This window comes from Haliaeetus albicilla, chromosome 3 (assembly GCF_947461875.1).
Source record: "Haliaeetus albicilla chromosome 3, bHalAlb1.1, whole genome shotgun sequence".
Lineage (NCBI taxonomy): Eukaryota > Metazoa > Chordata > Aves > Accipitriformes > Accipitridae > Haliaeetus > Haliaeetus albicilla.
Window position 1 is genome coordinate 26,601,711 of NC_091485.1, and position 19,558 is coordinate 26,621,268.

The 19,558-nt window shown below is 41.5% G+C and overlaps 1 long non-coding RNA gene across 1 annotated transcript in view; it reads right to left on the minus strand.

Moving 5' to 3' along the window:
- Positions 1-2,858: 2,858 nt before the first annotated feature.
- The window catches only part of LOC138684574 (uncharacterized), a 29,461-nt gene continuing 12,761 nt past the window's right edge, over positions 2,859-19,558 (minus strand). The window contains exons 3-4 of the long non-coding RNA XR_011323821.1: positions 17,375-17,417; positions 2,859-4,332 (exon numbers count right to left, since the gene is read on the minus strand). This is a non-coding gene — a long non-coding RNA (uncharacterized lncRNA). The remainder of the gene's footprint in view (positions 4,333-17,374; positions 17,418-19,558) is intronic.

A 19,558-nucleotide genomic window follows, 5' to 3' on the forward strand; every position in this document is an offset into this window, starting at 1 on the left:
ACAAGGTTTGGCTATGTCTCAAAGGTGACTCTCTTTAAACTGAACAGACTTGAAATATTGAATATAATTTAAAAATAGACTTTTGGAGCAAGATTTTGGTAGCGGATTTTATTTCTGTACCTTGGTATGTGGAGAATTGTGTAAGTTCTATTGCTCACTTGGTTTGTGTAGCTTCTGCTATAACTCTTTTTAATGATGTCACATATTTGCAGTGTATTATTTTTTTCATGGTTAAACTTCTGCAAGCAAAGAGTGAGTCTTCTGTTTTGCATAATAGGAACAGAAACAAAGGAGTGGTGGCTGTCTATTCTGTCCGTCACACATAAGAGCTGTGCTGTTGCAGGAAAGACAGTCAATGTCATGAAGATATTGCAAAAGCTTATATCTTAATCCAACGTACCAATAAATGACATGCTTAACCTCTAAAGAAGACTTGTTGACTTCACTTGACCTGCTATGAGCTTAAAATTAAGCGTATCCTTAATCTTATTTCGTGAGTCAGTCTCCTCCTTGCACAACAGAGGCCCTATATATGAGGTAAACTTTATAGACTGTGTAAAGTTACACTGGAGTGGATCAGGCAACTTCTGCCTTAATTTAAGCAAGTGCCTAAGTCAAGAGTGGGCTGCTGCTTTAGTCAGATCTTACGAAGTCTGCAAATTAAACTGTGGGGTTTTTTTGTTTGTTTTCCAGAGACCTGTCAAAATACTCAAAGATGAATGTTAATTCTATGTGTTTGTTCCTGGGAATGGTGAATGTGAATGACTCTTTCTTCCCTGAGCCCCAAATTAAGTCTCACTCCTTTCAGTGATAGCTGCTTAGCTTTCTAGAGCATTTAACATAAAATTTTAAGTTGTATGGGATTTTTTCTGTGTGTGTGTGTGGCTTTTTTTTAAAGATTATTCATTGAACTAGAGTGAGATTTTGTCTGTATTTGTAAGGCAGGCGTTTGGCAAATATTTGGGACTACATGGTGTAGTAGTAGTAAGGCATTTGGCAAAAAAAAATTGGGACTATCTGGCGTAGCAGTAGTTGCTTTTACTCCTTCCTGATATGTGTGTTGTTTGGTAATTAGGGGTTTTCAGCAATGGTTGGACCTTCTGCAATCAAATCCCTTAAGGCCTGTGAGTCTAGACCAAAAAAAGGAAGCTTTTTCTCAGCTGAAACTAATACTGTCTTCTATTTGGTCTATGTTACATCAAAACAGTATTGTAAGCATGCATAGCTCAATTCACCTGACAAGCTTGCTCCGTGAAAGTACTACAGGGTATGATGCAGAATTAAAACTGTTACCTGGTTGTTATAGCTGGAATACTGTAAGGCATCTACAGACACATCAAAAATTATATCCTCGATTATATACATTTCAGAAAGTGATGTGTTCCTGAAAATCAGCCTGGCAATGCTTCATGTAGTGTTCTAAGAGCTTTTGTTTTCAGAGAAAGGCTTGTGAATTTTTTTTTTTTTAACAGAACAAAAAAACCCAGAAATGTCACCAGTAGGTAGTAAGATACCAAGCATTGTAGAGGTGTCAGCTTTTTGACAGCATGATTCAGTATTGTGCATTTTCAACTTGACAACTATACAGTTTTTCCTTGTGATTCTGAGATCCTGTAAGCATTTTTGTGCATGCTTGTCTTTTTTTTTTTTTTTTTTTTTTTTTCACAAATGATCCTACAACTGGGATTTTATTACATGTTGAGTTAAACACAGGTATAAAGGTCTGAAAGATCAAGACCTCTGAGGAAAAAAAATCCTCTCAGTAACTTCCTAGGAAAGAAAAACCTGCGAGGCATTAACTTGAAATATCTTCTAAGAAAAATAGATCAAGCAAAGCTAAGGAACAATTTGGAAAAAAAATTTAGCTACCTCTTGAAGAAAGTAGATCAGAGGAGATTAAAAAAAAAATATTATTCAAGAATTTGAATTCCTGTGCTCCTTTCCAGTTTGACTTGCAGTTACGTGCCTGTTTGTATATATGAGCAAAGTCAGGGATTTCAGGGCCAAAGTCCAGTGCTGGAATAGCAGCTTCCATGAGTCCAGGGTTTCTCATGTTGCTGAACTTTAAACTACCTGTTTCTTCCAGTGTGGGGGTTATAATGTCTCCTGAACTCATTACATGTGTACAGCAATAAAATGTCAAGATTGTTATATCTATTAATCTAGTTAGGGTGAATAATGAGAAAAGACAAAGCAGGCTAGCCCTTGGTATATGAATGCATTAGGGTTCTATGTATATGCTCTGGCTACTGGTGCATGAGAACTTTTACATCACTGCATCTTCAGGGCTGCTGGCACCCTTCCTTGGTCCAGCCAAGAGGTTTCGAGTATCTGGATACCAAAAAGGGCTGTTGACTCTCTACAAGTATTATTTTTTTTTCCCACTCTGTAGGTTTACAGGGCTTCCTTTTCTTGGTTTGATCGAGAGTCTGTGAGAGCAGGTGTCCCCATGGTGCTCTTTTACCCCTTACAGAGGGGGTCTGCAGAGGTATCTGTGTATTTTCTTCAAGTAATAGCTGGCAGGAATAAGAAGATTTGAGAGAGGACAATAAAGTCAGTGAGCTTAGAGACCAGACTAAGAACTCCTGAGCACAGGAGCTGTCTCTGTTCTGCCTTTCCACCATAATTAAGTGAGGCCCTGATCCATGACTAGGGCTCTAATATAATATAAATGATTGTTAATTATTTCATTACAGTAGCCTCCTCTCCCTTCCCCATGTCCATGTAGAAAGACACTTCACAATACTCAAAACCAGTGCTGTTCTGGGCCCATCTCTAAAGTCAATAGACTATTTTTGCTGCTCTGAGAAAAGATTCAAGGCAAACTTTGGTAAAGGATCAGGAGTTGTGGGTGTGGGTTTTTGTTTTTTCTTTTATTTAAACCAGTCTGTCCATGCCTACTTAGAAACATCCAAATAACCTGTGTCAAAGTGTTAGCTGAAGTGCTACAAATAGCATTTTATTCCTTTCTCCCCACCTCCTCCCCCAAGTAACTCTATTGTTCTTATAAATCCGCAGCATTCCAGCTGTGACTTGACAAGAGCCCTGACAGTCGCAAAATCTGAATCGCAGGAGCAGTGTTCTTGTTCCCTGAATTATTTTACACAGCTAAATTTAATACTTTCCCCCCACTTCCACACCTTTCATTCTGGCAGATATTTAAGCTGCAAATTAGAGATGTACTGAATTAGCCTTCAAACCTCGCAAATGCTGTCAAAAACCTGACTCCGTAATGATGTGACTTTGATATCAAACAGATTATTGCTTATGTATAGCGGCACTTGCAAACATGTGCATACTTGTAACTCCTGGCCTTTGTGCCGCAAGGCAGCCAGCAGGTCGTTAATGTACAGTACAAACAGGACAGAGCCCCGCGGACCTCGCGATCGGCGCGCCGGAGAGGAAGAGTCAGAGTTTCCAACAACCGCTTTCAGTTGGCAGAATTGTGATTGGAACCATGTGACAGTTTGAGGCAATGTACCACAGGCAGCCAATTTATTACATATGGCAATATGATTAATGGTATCAAATGTTTTTATAAAAAAAAAAGTCTAAGAATATTACAGCAGCCAATTGCATGGAGTCCAAGGCAGTACGAATCTGTTCCATGAATTTAAAGTCAGGCAGATGAGGTTAAATGAGAGGTCTCGAGCCAAGATAATGATTACAAAGTAGTTTCAAAAAAGTAAAGTGTTTAGAATGTGTTCATGAGCAACAGCCCCTTTTCTCTCTTGTCTTATGGCCTTAATGGATACAGTCTGGAACAGGTCTCAAACTAAACTGCCTTCTGCTCTTAGCCTCTCTTCCTGTAATCCAAAGACTCGTTAAAGGTGTCCAGCAAAACTTACAAGGCAAACAGCAGCAGGTTGAGGCAGAATGGACTATCTTTTTAGTGAAGACTGTTTGTTTGCTTATGATGGTGATTTTTATTTTTTTTAATCAAACTTTATGGTTTAACAAACACACGGTTGGTTGTACTGTCTGCCAAAACAAAAAAGAGTAGTGCCAAAGGTTACTATTATTGAGGAAGAAATTTCAGGAACTGCAAGTACTGGGGGGACGTCCTGCACACCACAGTATCTTCTCAGGTCTCTTATTGTCCATCCTGCTGACTTGGGAAGGTCTGGCACAGTTTTGGTGTGTGTCAGGTTCCCAAAGAGTATCTGGGCACAGTTTAGGAGTTGGCACAGCGTAGAGGCAGCTCCTCAGAGTCAGTTTGCAGAAGGCCGTGTTGCTCTGGAGGGTGAGAATAGATGTAGGCTGGCTTGTGCTGGTGTGCCTCCATGCCACAGAGCAGTCCTAAGCACGTTTCGGTGACTAGTGGTGACATAGCTGAAGATGACAACAATAACAGTATGTTATACAACTACAGTAAATTCTTCTGAACATCTCCTGGTTTGTGCAAAGCATAAATACCAATAACACACTTAAATGAAAAAAAATCCAAACCCCAGAAGTATGAATTATGCCCATCTAAAAAGTCCCTTGTATGCCACCTTACTTATGCTTCTCTGGCCAAATCCTTACATGCCTGGTGCTTTATGTTTCTGGGCTGTGTCCCCTCCCAATCTCCTTTTATGTGCTGAATGCAGCTGAGCATCCTATGCATGACTGGTGCCTTGCCTGGGTTGTAGAGCAAGTGAGACACAGAGGAGCTCAGCTGCAGCTAGAGGCATAAGATGGGAGCTGTTGCCCCCTCAGAAACAGCTCGTATGCAATAGAGCAGTGCTGGAAGACACCTACAGGCACATGTCTTGTGATCTCACGTAACTGGGACTGTGCTGGCTCCATATTAATTCGATCTGCATGCAGATTGCCTGACCATCCATTGCAGCACTTAGCCAGTGCCCCCTTCACTTCCACACAATAGCATGATGACTATGTGTGTTTAGACTTGCCTGTTGGGATGCTGGGCAGTTGATGAGATTGCTGTTAAAGACTGTGCATGTGTTCAGACTTAAATCAGTGTCCCATGGAAGAGAAACCCAATGCCTTTTGCCTAATAACTACAGCAACTGCAAACTGCTGCCTTCCCCAGGGTAGCTTTGAAGGTACAGAGGTGCTAGTCCTGAGTGAGCACAACTACAAATATTTGGCATCCAAGTATGATTTCTTTTGTCTACTACTTTTCCTCTTTTCTCACTCTGCTGCTATTATTGATGGTAGCATAACCCTTTTGTTAATACCCAAGACTCCTTTGCCAGAGTGCCGTAATACACTGCATGAAGAGTAAGATATTTATACCTCTCCTGCCTCAATAGAGAGCATACAGCAGGAGGTCCGATATGGCCTACTGCTTCATTTCATACGGCTTGTGGCCACATGGTCTCTCTTTTATGTGTGTGTGTCTGTGCGTTTATTATTGTTGGATAATGCTAAAGCTTGTAGTAATGTGGCCTGCCAAGGGGATTTTGAAAGGCTTATTTGGTCTTCAGTCAAGGAAAAATTTCCTATACTCTGTCTGTGCTAAAGTTACAGTCACCTTGCCTAGGTTTAGGCATCTGATGTAGATGCTGTGACTCGACCTTTAGAGATGCCCATCTCTGCTGACTGTGGAGGGAGCTGACAGCCCTGACTGCAGGAGCTCAGAGCTGCACCCACCCTAAATTCCAAAAGTGGGTGATGCAGGTTCCCCCTTCCCACAGACGCACCAGCCTGCACCTCGTGGCCCTCCGAGCTCCCGCTTACGAGTGACAGCCTGGCCATGCCATGCGTTAGCATTTTAACAAGACTCAGAAACCTTTGAACAAATTGGCAGAAAACTTTTAGCAGGGCAGGTGCGCGCGAGCGAGCGCTGCCTGCACGAAGTGACCCTCTTACCGCCAGAGAGGGAGAGACAAAGTGTGGCACAAAAAGCGAGCAAATGAAAGAGCTGGCTTGCAACTCTGATCCTTGTGGACTTTTCTTGAGCTCTAGCAACAAAAAGCGTAACTCTTGTGATGAATACAGTCCTACTGTTGTATTCCTACCTTCCAACAATAATTTCAATTGAACCCTACAGCATGTGGAGTCCCTTTGCTTTTTAGGTCATAAAAGCAATATGTGGAGTAGAGACTTAAAAAATGGACTTTTAAAAGACTCCAATGCCTCAATCTCTCCAAGAACTCAACTGATAAATCTCCTGTGTAAAATGATCACATTTTATAGAGAAGAATCTTTGTTAGACATTCATTAGCAATAACATGTGAGCCAATTTAGGGAATGAAACCTTTCTTCTATATAAAACCCACTGTGGTCACTAAAACTAATGACTTTTTCGGCCTACCACCCTTTAATTCAGTAGCAAAGCACGTGAATTTCCTGTATTGCTTAGTTCTCCAACAATTTGTTTATCTTTGAAGAGCAGGTCCCTGACTGTGTGAACTCAGGCACATCGAAAAGGTTAAGTAATAATAAAAAAGTAGATCAGGGCCACAAATGTGGTATTTAAAATCATGACAAAGTTCTGACTGTATTGAGGAGGTCTGGAAGAAGAACAGTTAATGGGCTTCCTTCTATTTCAGCTCATCTCCACATGAGAAGCAGCCTGGGCAGGAGAGAATTGAAAACACATTATGAATTTAAGTGCTCTGAGGCTGATCTGAACCCATCAAAGTTGGTACAAAAAAAAATCCACTGACTTCAGTAGCCTTTGGAGCAGTTGATGTATGTTCTGCTAATTACAAAAAAAAAAAAAAAAAATTAATTTGTTAGCTGCCATGCATTAAATGGATATAGGAAGAAGGAACACTTCAGGTTCAGATTTTTTGTGTGTGTTTTTCTTTAGATATGATTTTTTTTTTAACAATGAGATATACAGATGGTAGAATTAACAAAGAACAGAATAGGCTGAAAAACATGGCAAGTTATTTTTCATATTTTTAAAACATAACTGACAATGGGATGATTTACTCTTAGGTTCAAATAAGATAAGTTGTCAAGAGTCAAAGATGTAATTGGCCTCATAATTGTAAAACAAATTCTGTCCTGCATTTGCCAAAGCTCCGTCTATGCTTCTGAGGGGATGTCAAATGTAATGTGTCTTGCCTGGAGGGCTGTCTGGAGTGTTTCAGGGCTCCCTTTTGGCCTGAGTGCCAGGCTTTCCCTACCATTAAAAGGGAGAGAGGGAAACTGCCTGTGCACCTTTTGTCCAGATATGGAGCCAAGGCTGGTGTGCACTGGCCCAGTCTTGGAAAAGACACTGGGTTTCTTAGGTCAAGTCTAAAAAGACTCCTGGATTTATTTTTCCTAGAGGCATACAAAATTTGAAGCCTGTTTTATTTTTACATAGTCTCCATAAGAATCTAAGCGTCTCTATAAGGCACAATTCCTTAGTGCCTAATTTGCTTCTATTATATTCCAGGCAAATTAAGAACGAAACCATGGGGGAATGCATGGAAAAGTGTCAAAGTGACTAAGAGTCATTTTCCTGGGACTTTAGCTGAAATTTTAGTTCCCAAGTTGCTTTTAAAACACGAATTATGTTCCTGAGTCACCCAGGAACTAATGAAAATGTTCCTTTGAAATGTGATGGGGAGCTCAGACAAAGCAGAGTGACACACAGTCCTTGGGGCAGGATTGCCCGGAGAGAGTGATGGTAAAGCGCATTTCATGTTAGCTGTAACATTTTTAATGCAACTTATTAAAAAATAAAATTAACAGCATTGTGCAAGGAAGTGATAGACCTGGCTGGATGAAGAGGTTTTAAGGGTGCTAAAAAGGGCACACAGAGCACGTAGTGCTTGGAAACGGTGAGACCTTGGAAGTACTGGAGTGCACTTTGGTACCTTAGAAAGATCTGGTCCAGCCTCTTCAGAGTGGTGGCACATGGTGAGAAAAGCAGTGGATGTGAGAGCTGATACTCATAGGATGCTCTCTAAGTTGTCCTGGTATGAGCAGCCTCTTTTGTTGATTTCCCCAAGCTTGGAAAGCTTGTGTTGAGTTTCAGGATCTCTTGATGCCAACGGTCTGCCAATCTGTGGGCTCCCACTAAAAGTCATCTTCTTGGCTGCATGTTCCTGTGGCCTCCCTTGTGCTGACAGGAGATGGGTGAAGGAACTGACTGGCTGCAAGCTAATCCAGTAAAAGGAGGCCAGGGGTGAAAACTGATTTTCAACCAGATCAGTTTCTCAATCTGGCTCATGTCAGGACTGTGTGGGGCTAATGCTGGCGAGAAGGAAGGGGCCCACCTTCTCACAGGGAACCTGCACCTCCACCAGCTTAAATCTGTTGTGAAACTGCAGCGTAACTAAAACCCAGTAGATTATTTTTGGAGTATTTTTTTCTCTGTTACAGCAGAAAGACTTTTAATTTACCCACATATTATGACTTCATCATTAATAAGGAGGAAAGTAAGTAATGAGACAATGTGTACAAAATGAACAATTTCGTACCATAGCAAGTTGTCTGGCGAATTCTTTCATGAATGCTCTCTGTGTGATATTTCTATAGTATAATAGATTCTGGCTGTTCACTCTAATAATTCTGAGCTTCAGGGTAAGATTTTATTTCTCTTTTGAAAGTAATATAATCAGTGGTGCTAGCACAAAATTCCCTGTGTGTTTTTGTGCATCCTTAACACTTCTTGGGATGAAAGTGAAACTTATATTATTTAGAGCAGTTCAAAGAACTAAGTTCCTTCTGTAATGGTGGTTCCTGCTAGAATTCCTTATGAAAAAACATTAACCAAGCTAACGGTACTACAAAGCATAGTAGGTATTCTATGTTTGCAGAAGGAATGGATCCAAAAAGCTTTAGAAAATCTTAGTTTCTTTGCACAAAAGGCGTATTTAAAAGTCACCCGAGGACAATGTGGATATTTGTCCATCCAGGAATTTTATTTATACACTATCTGTGTGAACAAAGCTCCTGGAGATGAGGGTAAAGGGTTTTTGGCAAAGCTTGAGGTAGCTTAGGACAATAATGATGCAGGCACCAGCACGTGTTTTGATTGAATTTTGTCTTTGCTTGTTAGTTGAGATTCACTGCTCTGTTGAGAGGATCACAGAGCTTCCCTGCCCTCCCCTCCTTTCCTCTGCTTGCTGGGGGGGAGAGGACCACTCCTGCTGCATCCATCCAACTCCCAAGCTCCCGGTCCTTTTCTTGATTTCCTGTGAAGCTCCCCAGTTTTTTCACGGGCAAGTTTATCATGTCCTCTCCCTGCAGAGCTAGAGCTGTGTCTGTGGCAAGCCAGACTGTGCAGTTGGAGAACTTGCTCAGGGAGTTCTTCCCAAGGCACAGGGAGGAATGAGTTTCTCATCTGCTGGCACAAGTGTGTAGCTACTAAGCGGTTCTCAATATTATAGGGTCTGAGTTTTCCCCTCAAATTGCACAAAGTTTCTCATGCAAGAGGAATAACTTCAAAACCAGAATGTGGTCATCTGTGCCAGACACATCCTTCCACTGTCTTCCCACAGTTGTTTCAATCTCTCTAGTGGCAACTATCCTATTTGCTTCAAGACTGAGAAGAGCTTTCCTGCTGCCTCCTGGGCAGCAAGGACCTTTCCGTATGCTTGAACAGGCAGATCTCCTTCCCCTTCTCTCTTCACTGCTGTGCTAGGCTATTTGTGCACGTGTCCCCAGGGCCTTCATGGGACTTTGCTGTGGAAAACTAAGGTCAGCCTGGAATCACTGTTGTGTTTTAGCATGTGGTTGCTGTCCTCTGAACTGGATTTCTTTGTAAGAATATTCACAAACCAGAGTATCTTCTGTGTTGTTGTTTTTTTTTTCTAACCAATTTTATCAAGGTCCTAAGTCATTATTAGCTGGTTCACAGGACTGTGAGTTCATTAATATGTAGTAACTCATCACCTTATGATTTTTATCCATTAATACAAACTTGGTTTTAGCTGTTTGCAGCAATTAAATTAGACCTTGGTATATCTGAAAAAAAATTGAGCATCAAGCCCTGCTATTATGAGGACTCATTAATAAAAAAAACAATCTTTGTGATAAATCATGCCCGGGGTTTTAAGGAAAAGATGATTACCTGCTTCAACAGCAATAAAACTACCAGTAGAAATTCTCCTATCACCTACACACACACACAAATGATCCCCTAAAACAAACATATGTAAGTACTTAACAGATGGACAAGTGAACCTTGGGATGAATGTATTAGAAAAACAGAGCAATAACTGTATTTTTCAGCACAAATTATATTAACATCTAAGGACCAGGTTACAAATATTTTGATTAGCTGGAAGCATGAGCTCAGTTTGTAGCAAAATTGGTTTAGGTCTTCATCCCTGTTACACAGATAATATATGATTTGTGTCACTTGCCGTGAGATTTTCAGATGGCATGGATCTATTGTTGGATTAATTTTTTGCTTTGTCTTAAACCAGTAGCAGCCTTGCTAACATTTTTTTCACCCTCTGTGCACACCGAGGTCCTACAATAGTTTGAGAGCTGAGGTTGCCCTGATGCCCTTGAGGAGTACTTTTTGCTACTCAGCTGTGCAAAATGCCATGTGTTGCTTCTCATCACTGCTCTGCAGAGATGACTGCATTGCAGTGGACTCCTATCAGTACACTGTGAAGCCTGTTGTAAGTGTCTTTTTGATGGCCTGAAAGAGTCCATAGAACATTGTTAAAAGCTGAAGAGACCTACAATGAAAGCTAAACTAATGACCAAAACAGACCTCTAATCTAACTAAGTATTTCAGATGAGGGACTTTGGTTTTGGAGCCTGCCTTAGCAAATTTTGTATCATACTCTGGGATAAACTGCATTACAGAAAAACGAGATACAACTGATAGCCACTATTTTGCTTTTCCAGTTTAGCTTGTTCTTGCGTCTCTTCCTTTGCATCGTTCTTGTGTGAAGAAATGCACTGAGATCCTCTTCATCAGTGTATAGTGCAGCAGTATAAATGATATAAAGGAACAGCAATTCAGAAATTAAACCTTCACCAAAGGACCAAGTTGTGAGCCAGGGTCTTTGCACTACGAAGACTTTGTTGAACTTCCATGAGGACCAAAAGTGCTCTGCTCATCCTGCCCCCACCCTTTCGGTGCATTGGGGTAGCTTTCCTGTTCTGTGTTTTTACCATTGCAGTCAAGGGATAATGGCAGGCACCATGGTTTGTAAGAGGTTGCAGTGGTGGGATTTTTCCATGTCAATTTATTTCTCCATTTTACTTGGACTAAGAAGCTCCTAAAGCTGGTAACTTTTAATTCTACCCATCAGGAGCAAGCAGATTCCGATTCCCAAATGTCAGTCTGTGTCAGTAAGGTTTCCTGCCTAATTTTTAAGGAACAAGATGGTCAGGTAAGGTTTATCTTCTCTGCTACAGTTCAGGTTTTTTCCATTCAAGTAACTAAGGCAAACAAACATTTTGAGGTTTGAAAAGTTTCTATGCCAAATGCACCCATAAGTTAGGAAGTTATTTGGGTTTTTTTTGGCAGTAGACTTCTCTTTAACTGATAAAAAACCTGAACTAGATATCAGTTACTATCTGAAAACTATTCTTATGTTTATGGGAGCCTTTTAATTCTCTGTGACTTAGATTTTACTTGTGAGGTAATTTTATGATATCGAAATACAGGTTATTATTATGAGTATCCTTTAGTCTAGATTGGGATGGATGGGGTTTGGATAAGCTCTCCCAGTTTTACATCGGTTTACAATTCTGTGACTGAAATGATAATTTTCTAACATTAATAAAGTTCTGTAAATTTGATTCAGAGGCCATTAAGGTCAAGGGTAAGACCACCTGTGCCAACTTCAGAGTCCTCTGGGAAGTCTCCCGTGCCTTAATTGACTGCAGCAATATCAGAGTCACAAGGTGAGACTATGAATGGTGCTCTACAGTGCTGGGAAGCTCTTTGCTGCTTTTCCAGAAGATCAGGTTTCCTCACACTGATGCCCTGGCACAGACCTTTGGAGGTTACCTTGCTATAATATTATGATTACATTTCCAGATCATTCCCTTTCCAAAAGGCTTTTGTTCCCTGGAAGGTGCCACCTGAATAAAATAATATTAAAAGACAAGAAAAGCCACCAGCAATGAAAATGATTCTCTGCAGATTTAGTAACTGCTACAACATCTTCTTTCCTCTCTATTCTATTTCATTGACATTGGCAATAAAAAATAATCACTTAGAGACAATGTCCTTGCAGTGTGGCAGTAAGTCTAAATGGCAACAGCTAAAAAGACCCAGAGAAGAACATTTAAGATACATCTATTATTGCTCTGGCTTTTCAAAAAATGTCAAAAAGAAAGTCTCTTTTGCTCAGCATTTGTGTATTATTGGTGGGGATGGGAGGAGCAGAAGATACTAGCATATTCTTTCTCCTATTTTCATTAGCTGCTAGGTGCGGTGATGACTGTATATAGAAGGCAGCAGGCACTGAGTTTGTGCTTAGAACAAAAGAAAGATCTAAAACCAGACAAAGTTTTATTTTGGCACAACCACAGCACTTTTGGTAAAGACATCGCTGTGCCGTTCCCAAAGATAACACTCTATCTCCATCCTGAAAGCTGAAAAGGGGTACTGAGGGGTCAAGCTATCATCTCTCACCACATTTTCTCCTCTCTGTCCAAAAATTGCTTTCATATTTTTCTTTCCTTCATGCTTCCTAGCACTTTTCTTTATGAACAGAAACATTGTACAATAAATAGTCTATCTGTTGAGAAGACACATTGTGGCAGATCCCTTAGTAAAGCTGCAGATGGGTTGACATTTTTGTCTCATCACTGCTCTGAAGAATGGTTTTGTTTGTGGATTCTAAGAATGACTCACATAATGACCAAATATAAGTGCACTTCATAAACGTCATAGGTTAACAGTAACTGCATGGTTGGCCCACGTTCCTCAGCCTGCCCATGTTTGTGTAGACTTAATGACAGATATTCTTCTGTATGGAAGGATAAAAGAACTCCAGCAAAATCTGGGCATTAGGATGGTTCAGCCAGTCAGAATTACCAGCTGAGTGTCTTTTTGTTTATGGTGAAAATATAATTATAAGGGATTCCGATTCTGGCATCTGAGGTATGACACTAACACCTGGCTGGAGCATGTGAGGACCGCAGGTTTCTGGGACAGTTGGAGCTGCTGTGTGGTGGGAAAAGGGAGACCCAGATGGGCTGACCAGGTCCTCCCTGGACTCCCACTTTCACTGGCCTGACGCTGTGGGCACAGAGGTTTCCCCGAGCAGCTCTGGCTGCAGGGCTGGAGCCGAGACAGCCAAGGATGGGAGCCAGCCTGCTGAAAGCCAGACATATTTCCACCCCCCAAAACACGTGTGGGTATTTTGTGTAGCTACAAACCGGTTTCTAATTATCTGTATGTAAATAATGAGGGATGAACTTGTCCTGTGTCCCTCCCTCCATCTACTAAACTCTCTTCTTCCATCTGCTGTATTAGAAATACAGAATACCAAATTCAGTATAGCACTCTGTGTATCTGACTTTCAATGCTGCTTGGAAAACCCTAAGGCCAGGACTGAAATAAGAGCTGAAATCCAAACAATGTGTGACTGAACACAAAACAAATCATGGCTTTGCAGGAATATGTTGTGACAGCTCTGCCTTCTCCCATAACTGCTAGTCGATTTTTCCCCTTACATTTAAATAACATAGTATACATATTGAACCAATAATCGGGTACAATGGAAACTGCATAGTGAAGCTAAAAAATGCTGAGATGTAAAATCTTCTAAACCCCTTTTGCAGGGGCTGGGTGATATCCTCTCTTTCTCCCCCCCCCCCGCCCCGCCTTTTTCTCTCGTTAAAAGCAAGGGTGGGATAGGGTTTGCTTCTAAAAAGATAACAAGTAACAAAGGCCAATTCAAATCACAATGAAGAAAAAACGGTGGAATTTGCAGTAGATTTAGGAATGCCCATCATAACTGGGCAGTGTCTGCATGCATGTCAAGTGAAAACTCTGACCTGCTAAGGAGCCTTGGCAATAAAGTTAAAAGCCATCCCTCCTCACGCAGTGAGAACGTCTAATAAAACAGCATGCTCCTGCAACATCCTCCCCTCTCCTCTTCTGCTGCACTCCCCCATCCCTGCTTGTAGGGACCACCCTGGGCTGGTGAAGACCAGAGTCCAGCCAGGTCGCTCACCTCTTCCTAAAGGAGATGGTGCTCAGAGGACTCAGCTGTGATAGCTACAGGTAGTGCGGCACTCGCCTAAGCCTGCCTCTCTGCTAAACCAGGGTCCTCAGCAAGCGACCACTGGTGTGAGGAGAGTGGGTTGACCCCTTGCTCTGCCCTGGCTTGCGCTGCATTTCCATGCCGTGTCAGGGAAAAGGGAGACTTAACTCGAGGTGGCCCGTGAGCATGTGGGTGCAGTTCTCAGCTCCTGATGAGGGCAATATTGGTTAAGCAACTCCCATCTTCAGCTGGATTTTGACCGAAAGGCTTCAACTACCTCACGCAATGGAAGTGCAAACAAGGCCTTTCCCATTTCATTAATTTCTCCTTGCTCGCAGCAATCTGCTGGCAGAGAAAGCCTTCCCTCCTGGGGGTCCCCGCGGGGCTTTTCTGGGGTCAGGTGTCAGTGGTGGGGACCCTGAGCTGCTGGACATACGCTGCTCCACTGGAGCACCCGTGTTATTAGATTTCTGTATAGGCAGCTGAAGGAGAGGCAGATGAGGGAAGAGCACAACGAAGAGGTAGTGGGCAGCTCCAACTTGCCTTATTTTTCCCCTTTGAAAACATTCTTTCTTTTCCAATTTTGAGCAGTTTTTAGGGTACTCATTAATCTGGAAAACAAGAACAACTTCCAGACCATTAGTGCCACAGTGAAGTGAAACACTAGCCAAGCTGGGCTAATAATGCCAGGGTCATACAAAATACCAGTCGGCGCAGGCTATTAAGTGCCAGGGTGATTTGAGAGAACAGCTTGTCCAAGATACAAATGCCAAAGTAATTGGAAATACCTCCTCACAAGTCAATGTATAAATCAGCAAACTGTTTTAATTTAACAAAGTATGTGTGATTATCTTTGGCCAGGCGAAGCAGCAGTGCAGGCACTGAGCAGGAAACTGCTGATAGTTTTAGTGTCTCTGAGTGCTATATTTCCTTATTCTTATGGCATTATGGGTAAAATTTCATTACAAGAAATCACAAAAGTGAGGTTGCCAATCCCTGAAAGCTGCACACTGTGTGCTCTGATATCCTTTGAAGAGTGGGGAATTCCTGCAGATTCCAGAGACCTGTCAGTATGGGAAGTGGAAACATAATTTAGCACTTGTGTCCTACAGATGATTTTGGCTTGAAGAGTATTATTCAGCACTCTTCCCTGGAGCTCTATAAAGCCCATGCTAACTTCCCTAAGTATCTTATTGTCCAGCCACTGTTCTGGCCTGTCACCTGGTTCTGGAGTGTCACCCTGTCTGAAAAATCAATTTATGTAACTCTACACTAATGGCAGATGGGCTTCAGGATAGACTTCAAGCTCAGAAAACATGACATCCCCCCTACACACTCAGAAAGTTTCTACTTTGCTAAGGGAAGCTATGTTAGGCTCCACGGCTTCTGGACTGCATGGTCCAGGCACCCCAGCTGGATCAATGGTGATGAGTGGTCAGAGTATCGTGTTTGGTAGTAAAATGGCGTGAAAGGTGACTGAATATGGAGAAATAGAGTTACTGGATGGGACCATGTTTGTTAGATAACGTAAGAATGAATCTGAACCGTTCTTTGAAATGTCAATCACACATTTCTTTAGTTAGATTTGAGAATATAAGGTGAGCTTTCTAGTTCTACAATAAATAGCCACAAGAATTACAAAACTCAAAAAGGCGTTGTTGTTTTTTTTCTATGAGGCTTGCTCAAAGAAAGCAACACAACTGTGCTAAGATTTGTCCTCTTTGGATTTCAGGGTTGATTTTTGCAGTTTGAAAGAATATATGGAAAGTTTGGCTACAAGTAATCTAAACTTCTGACACACCTGAGGTTAGGTCATCGTGATCTTTGAAAAGCCTCACAAAAGGGAGCCTGAATTCATCCCAGAGGGTCATAAGAGGTCTTAATGCTGCATGAAAGAGTCCTGAACACTTAAAATGGGAAATATGGAAGCACAGACAGATCACAAATGTGATGGAAATGGTATCAGTAATTGATGGACATGTGACTGGGATGGATGGATCATGAAATATGCTTTCAGCAGTAGCAATGATAATAACTTCTGTCTTGCACAGCAGATTGAAATCTATTAGAAGTGTTCATAACATGGTCATGTAACTGACTCTGATACCTAAGCTGTATAAATCCCATCGCACGGACATAACAGGAGGCTTCCTCACATTAAAGGAAGCCACACCAATCAACAGCTGAGTAACCTGTGTGTCCTGTGCAACAGAAACTTAACCTCTCCTCAGTTATCATCAGCGGTATAGTGCTAGACAGAGTTGCTGGGCAGCTTTGGGTGACTGCGGATTCATTGTTTGCAGAGGAGATCCCACAGTATTTCAGGAAGTATTATTGAGTGATATACATTGAACTACAATTATCTTACTGAAACGTGTATGCTGTATTTTGCAGGACATTATTCCTGCTAAGTGTGTTGTTGCCCCAATTTGCCAAGGTCGTCTATGTTTGATGGTCCCTCCATTTATTACCATGGGGCTCTGCATGCCAAAACCGCCTTTCCAGCACCTCAATATATTAAAGAGAGATTGCCCTAAATCTAAACTCCCCACTGTAAAAATAACAGTGGAGGAGAATACCTCCTGCAGTGCCTTTCAGGAAAAAATAAGCCCAGAATCCCACATGTCTGCTCAGAAAACACAAAATGTCCACCCTAAAGAAGAAATGACATCCCCACGCTAGCACAAATATCCATACATGATCACAAATATGCAAAACCAATGCCTACTTCCTCTCAGAAATGCACTTGAGAAGTTCAGCATTTTGTGGTTCTTTCATGGTTGCAAACCTTCCTGACAGGCTGAACATGCACAGTCCATAACCCACAGAGCTGAGGCCTAATTCAAGGTGAGGTAGATGTAAGTACTAAGAATGCCCAAAGCCAGCCAATTATGATCAAATTAAGATCGTCTTCCAGTATCTTTTGCAGTACACAGGCCGGGGGTTTTCCAAGTATTGACTTGCATGAAGCTCAGAGAAGCCAGTGCATTTCTTTTAGGATTCATGGGAATTTTCTAGGACTACAGGGTCAGTTATTAGGTGATCAAATGAAGATGGAGGAAAGAAATCATTAGAAAACAAAACTGTCAGTGTTTCTGTTTTCTGTTTCATGCAGCTAATTTTCCTGAGGCTTTTTGGGGAAATAAAATTAGTTGCATTTAACATTATTTAGGATAAAGGAGACAGATCTTGCCCAGATTGAAGCTTTATAGAGGCTTACAAATGTTAACAAACCTGGATTGTATTTTTACATCTCCTGAGAGACACTTTTCATCCTATAGTTAGATACCTACCAATTGTTGACACAAGTGAAAACAGCACAAAGTATTCTGTCTGCTGAAAAAAAATCAATAGACAGTATTTTAGTCTACAGTACTGAAAATAAAATATATATTTCAAGGAATAAATTCCATACATGTATTGAAGGGCAGAATCTGGCCCTTAGATTGAAGAGAATTTCAGACCTAACTAAGACAAATCCCTGCAGGAAAGAACAGAATAGCAAGCAAGGTCTGTAGAAAAAGGGTGGAGGTACTTTTCGTTACCTTTCTGTGCATAGAATAGGCTTCTTACAACTTCTTGGGAATTATAACTCCCATCCACAAAGGACCAAAATTTCTGCAGTCCTCAGCTGTGTCTTTATTCAGGACTCATTACACAACACCTACCAAAGCCTCCTGAAAGTGCAGGTTAAATCATGTCTGAAGGATTTGGCTCTCTATAAGCGAGCTCGTCTTGTTAAGAACATAACAGAGTCAGAAAGAGCATTCATTTCAGAACTGATTTATTTTTTGAGTGAGAGAAACAGATTTTGCTTTTGCAAAAACCTTTAATTTCATATGGGAAGCCACCTTTAAGACTCATCATTTGGCAACATGCTCTACCATTCCCCTGGCTCTTTTTCCACATCCATTGCTAGTGGCTTGGTGTGTTCTTTATCCCTTGGGCCAGCTCATTAGCTGGATGCATGGCTGCTCACGTCTATCATCAGAGCCTGCTAACAAATCCTGTAGGACTACTCCAGGGCCAATAAGAGATGTATTTGTTTTGTTGTTTGCGTTTTGCAGAAAACACTATGTACTTCTCAAAGCCTAAAGTATAGTTTTGTTTTTTTTAAAAAAAGAAGCGGCAATTTTCATACAGTGCTAAATAAAATAAATTACAGGCCCCAAATGATCTTATAATTCCTAAGGCAGAGTTCGGATGCGGTAATTAATTATCCCAACATGGAATTCATAATGATCAACTATTAATATGTGCATGGGGGACTGGATGTCTCAGGATTTGGTAATGGGATATGGAGACTTTCACCTCTAGGTTGCTGATTTGAATCTGACCCAGATCTCTAGTGACTTCTGAAAGCTGCAAGCATGTGCTGTTTGTTCTGTAGTGTATATAAAATGAAATGATCTAAGCTGCTTCCTAGCAGTCCTGTGTCCATACCAGTGGTGCTGGAGTGCAAATAGCCTTCCATTTGATTGCTTTAGTTGGGAGGTTAAGGGCTCCACAGGTAACAATAATACCACAGTCTCTCCTCAGGGGCGGCTTCCAGAAAATATTCCCATCAGGGCATGCCTCTGTGGGAAGCATCCCCCACATGCACTATGGGGAAGATAAAGCGTGGAAGCCTGTGCCTCAACTGCTTTCAGCTACATGTGCCCTTAGCTGCAGCAGGTGCTGTGGAGATTATGTCGAAGCCCCATGTGCTCCCCAGCTGCAATGGGCAGCTTCCCTCCCTGCCCGCATGCCTCAGACAGGAAAAAGCATCGGTCTCTGGTACTGCCAGTGTGGGGCCTTTCTCGAGTCATTGATCTGAAAAGAATAAGTATGTCTCCCAGAAAAAGGGGAGCAGAACAGGGGCTGAGATTTGGGTTTGTAGAGTTTGGTGGAACCACATCTCTTCTTTGGTTCAAAACTTTACCAAACTTTGGCCAAGTCTGGTTGAATAAAATTTGCCCAGATCTGAATATTATCAGGTTTGCTCAACTCCCAGCAGTTGAAAAATCTGGAAGATTGGGTAGCTGTTGTATAAGATGCAGAGCAAATCTCCTCAGGCACAGGTAATACTAGGGCAAAACATGGGAGTGTGTATGCTTGGGAAAGGGGCCAATGCTGTCAGGACAAGGTAAAGTCTTTTCCATCTCCAACTTATTTGAATTTATGAATTATATTCTGTGGTACCTGTTTCTGTTTTGGCAAGGAGTGGGATCCTGGTAGCTGCCAAAGAATTTAATATTTTCTTCCATTTCCTTGAATGCTTGTAAATAGGTTGAGGTACTGAGTGACTGAAAGTAGGAACTCTGCAGAAAAACACTGCTGCAATCTGCAGAACATGTAAAAATCCTCACGCTCCTGAAACCAACATATCAAAGAACATCTGTCTTAAAAACAAACAGTCAAAAAGTATTTAAGACAATTTAAGCAGAAAGTTTAATCCAAGTTCCATGCTTGGAAGAAACCACCTAATTTCTGAGAAA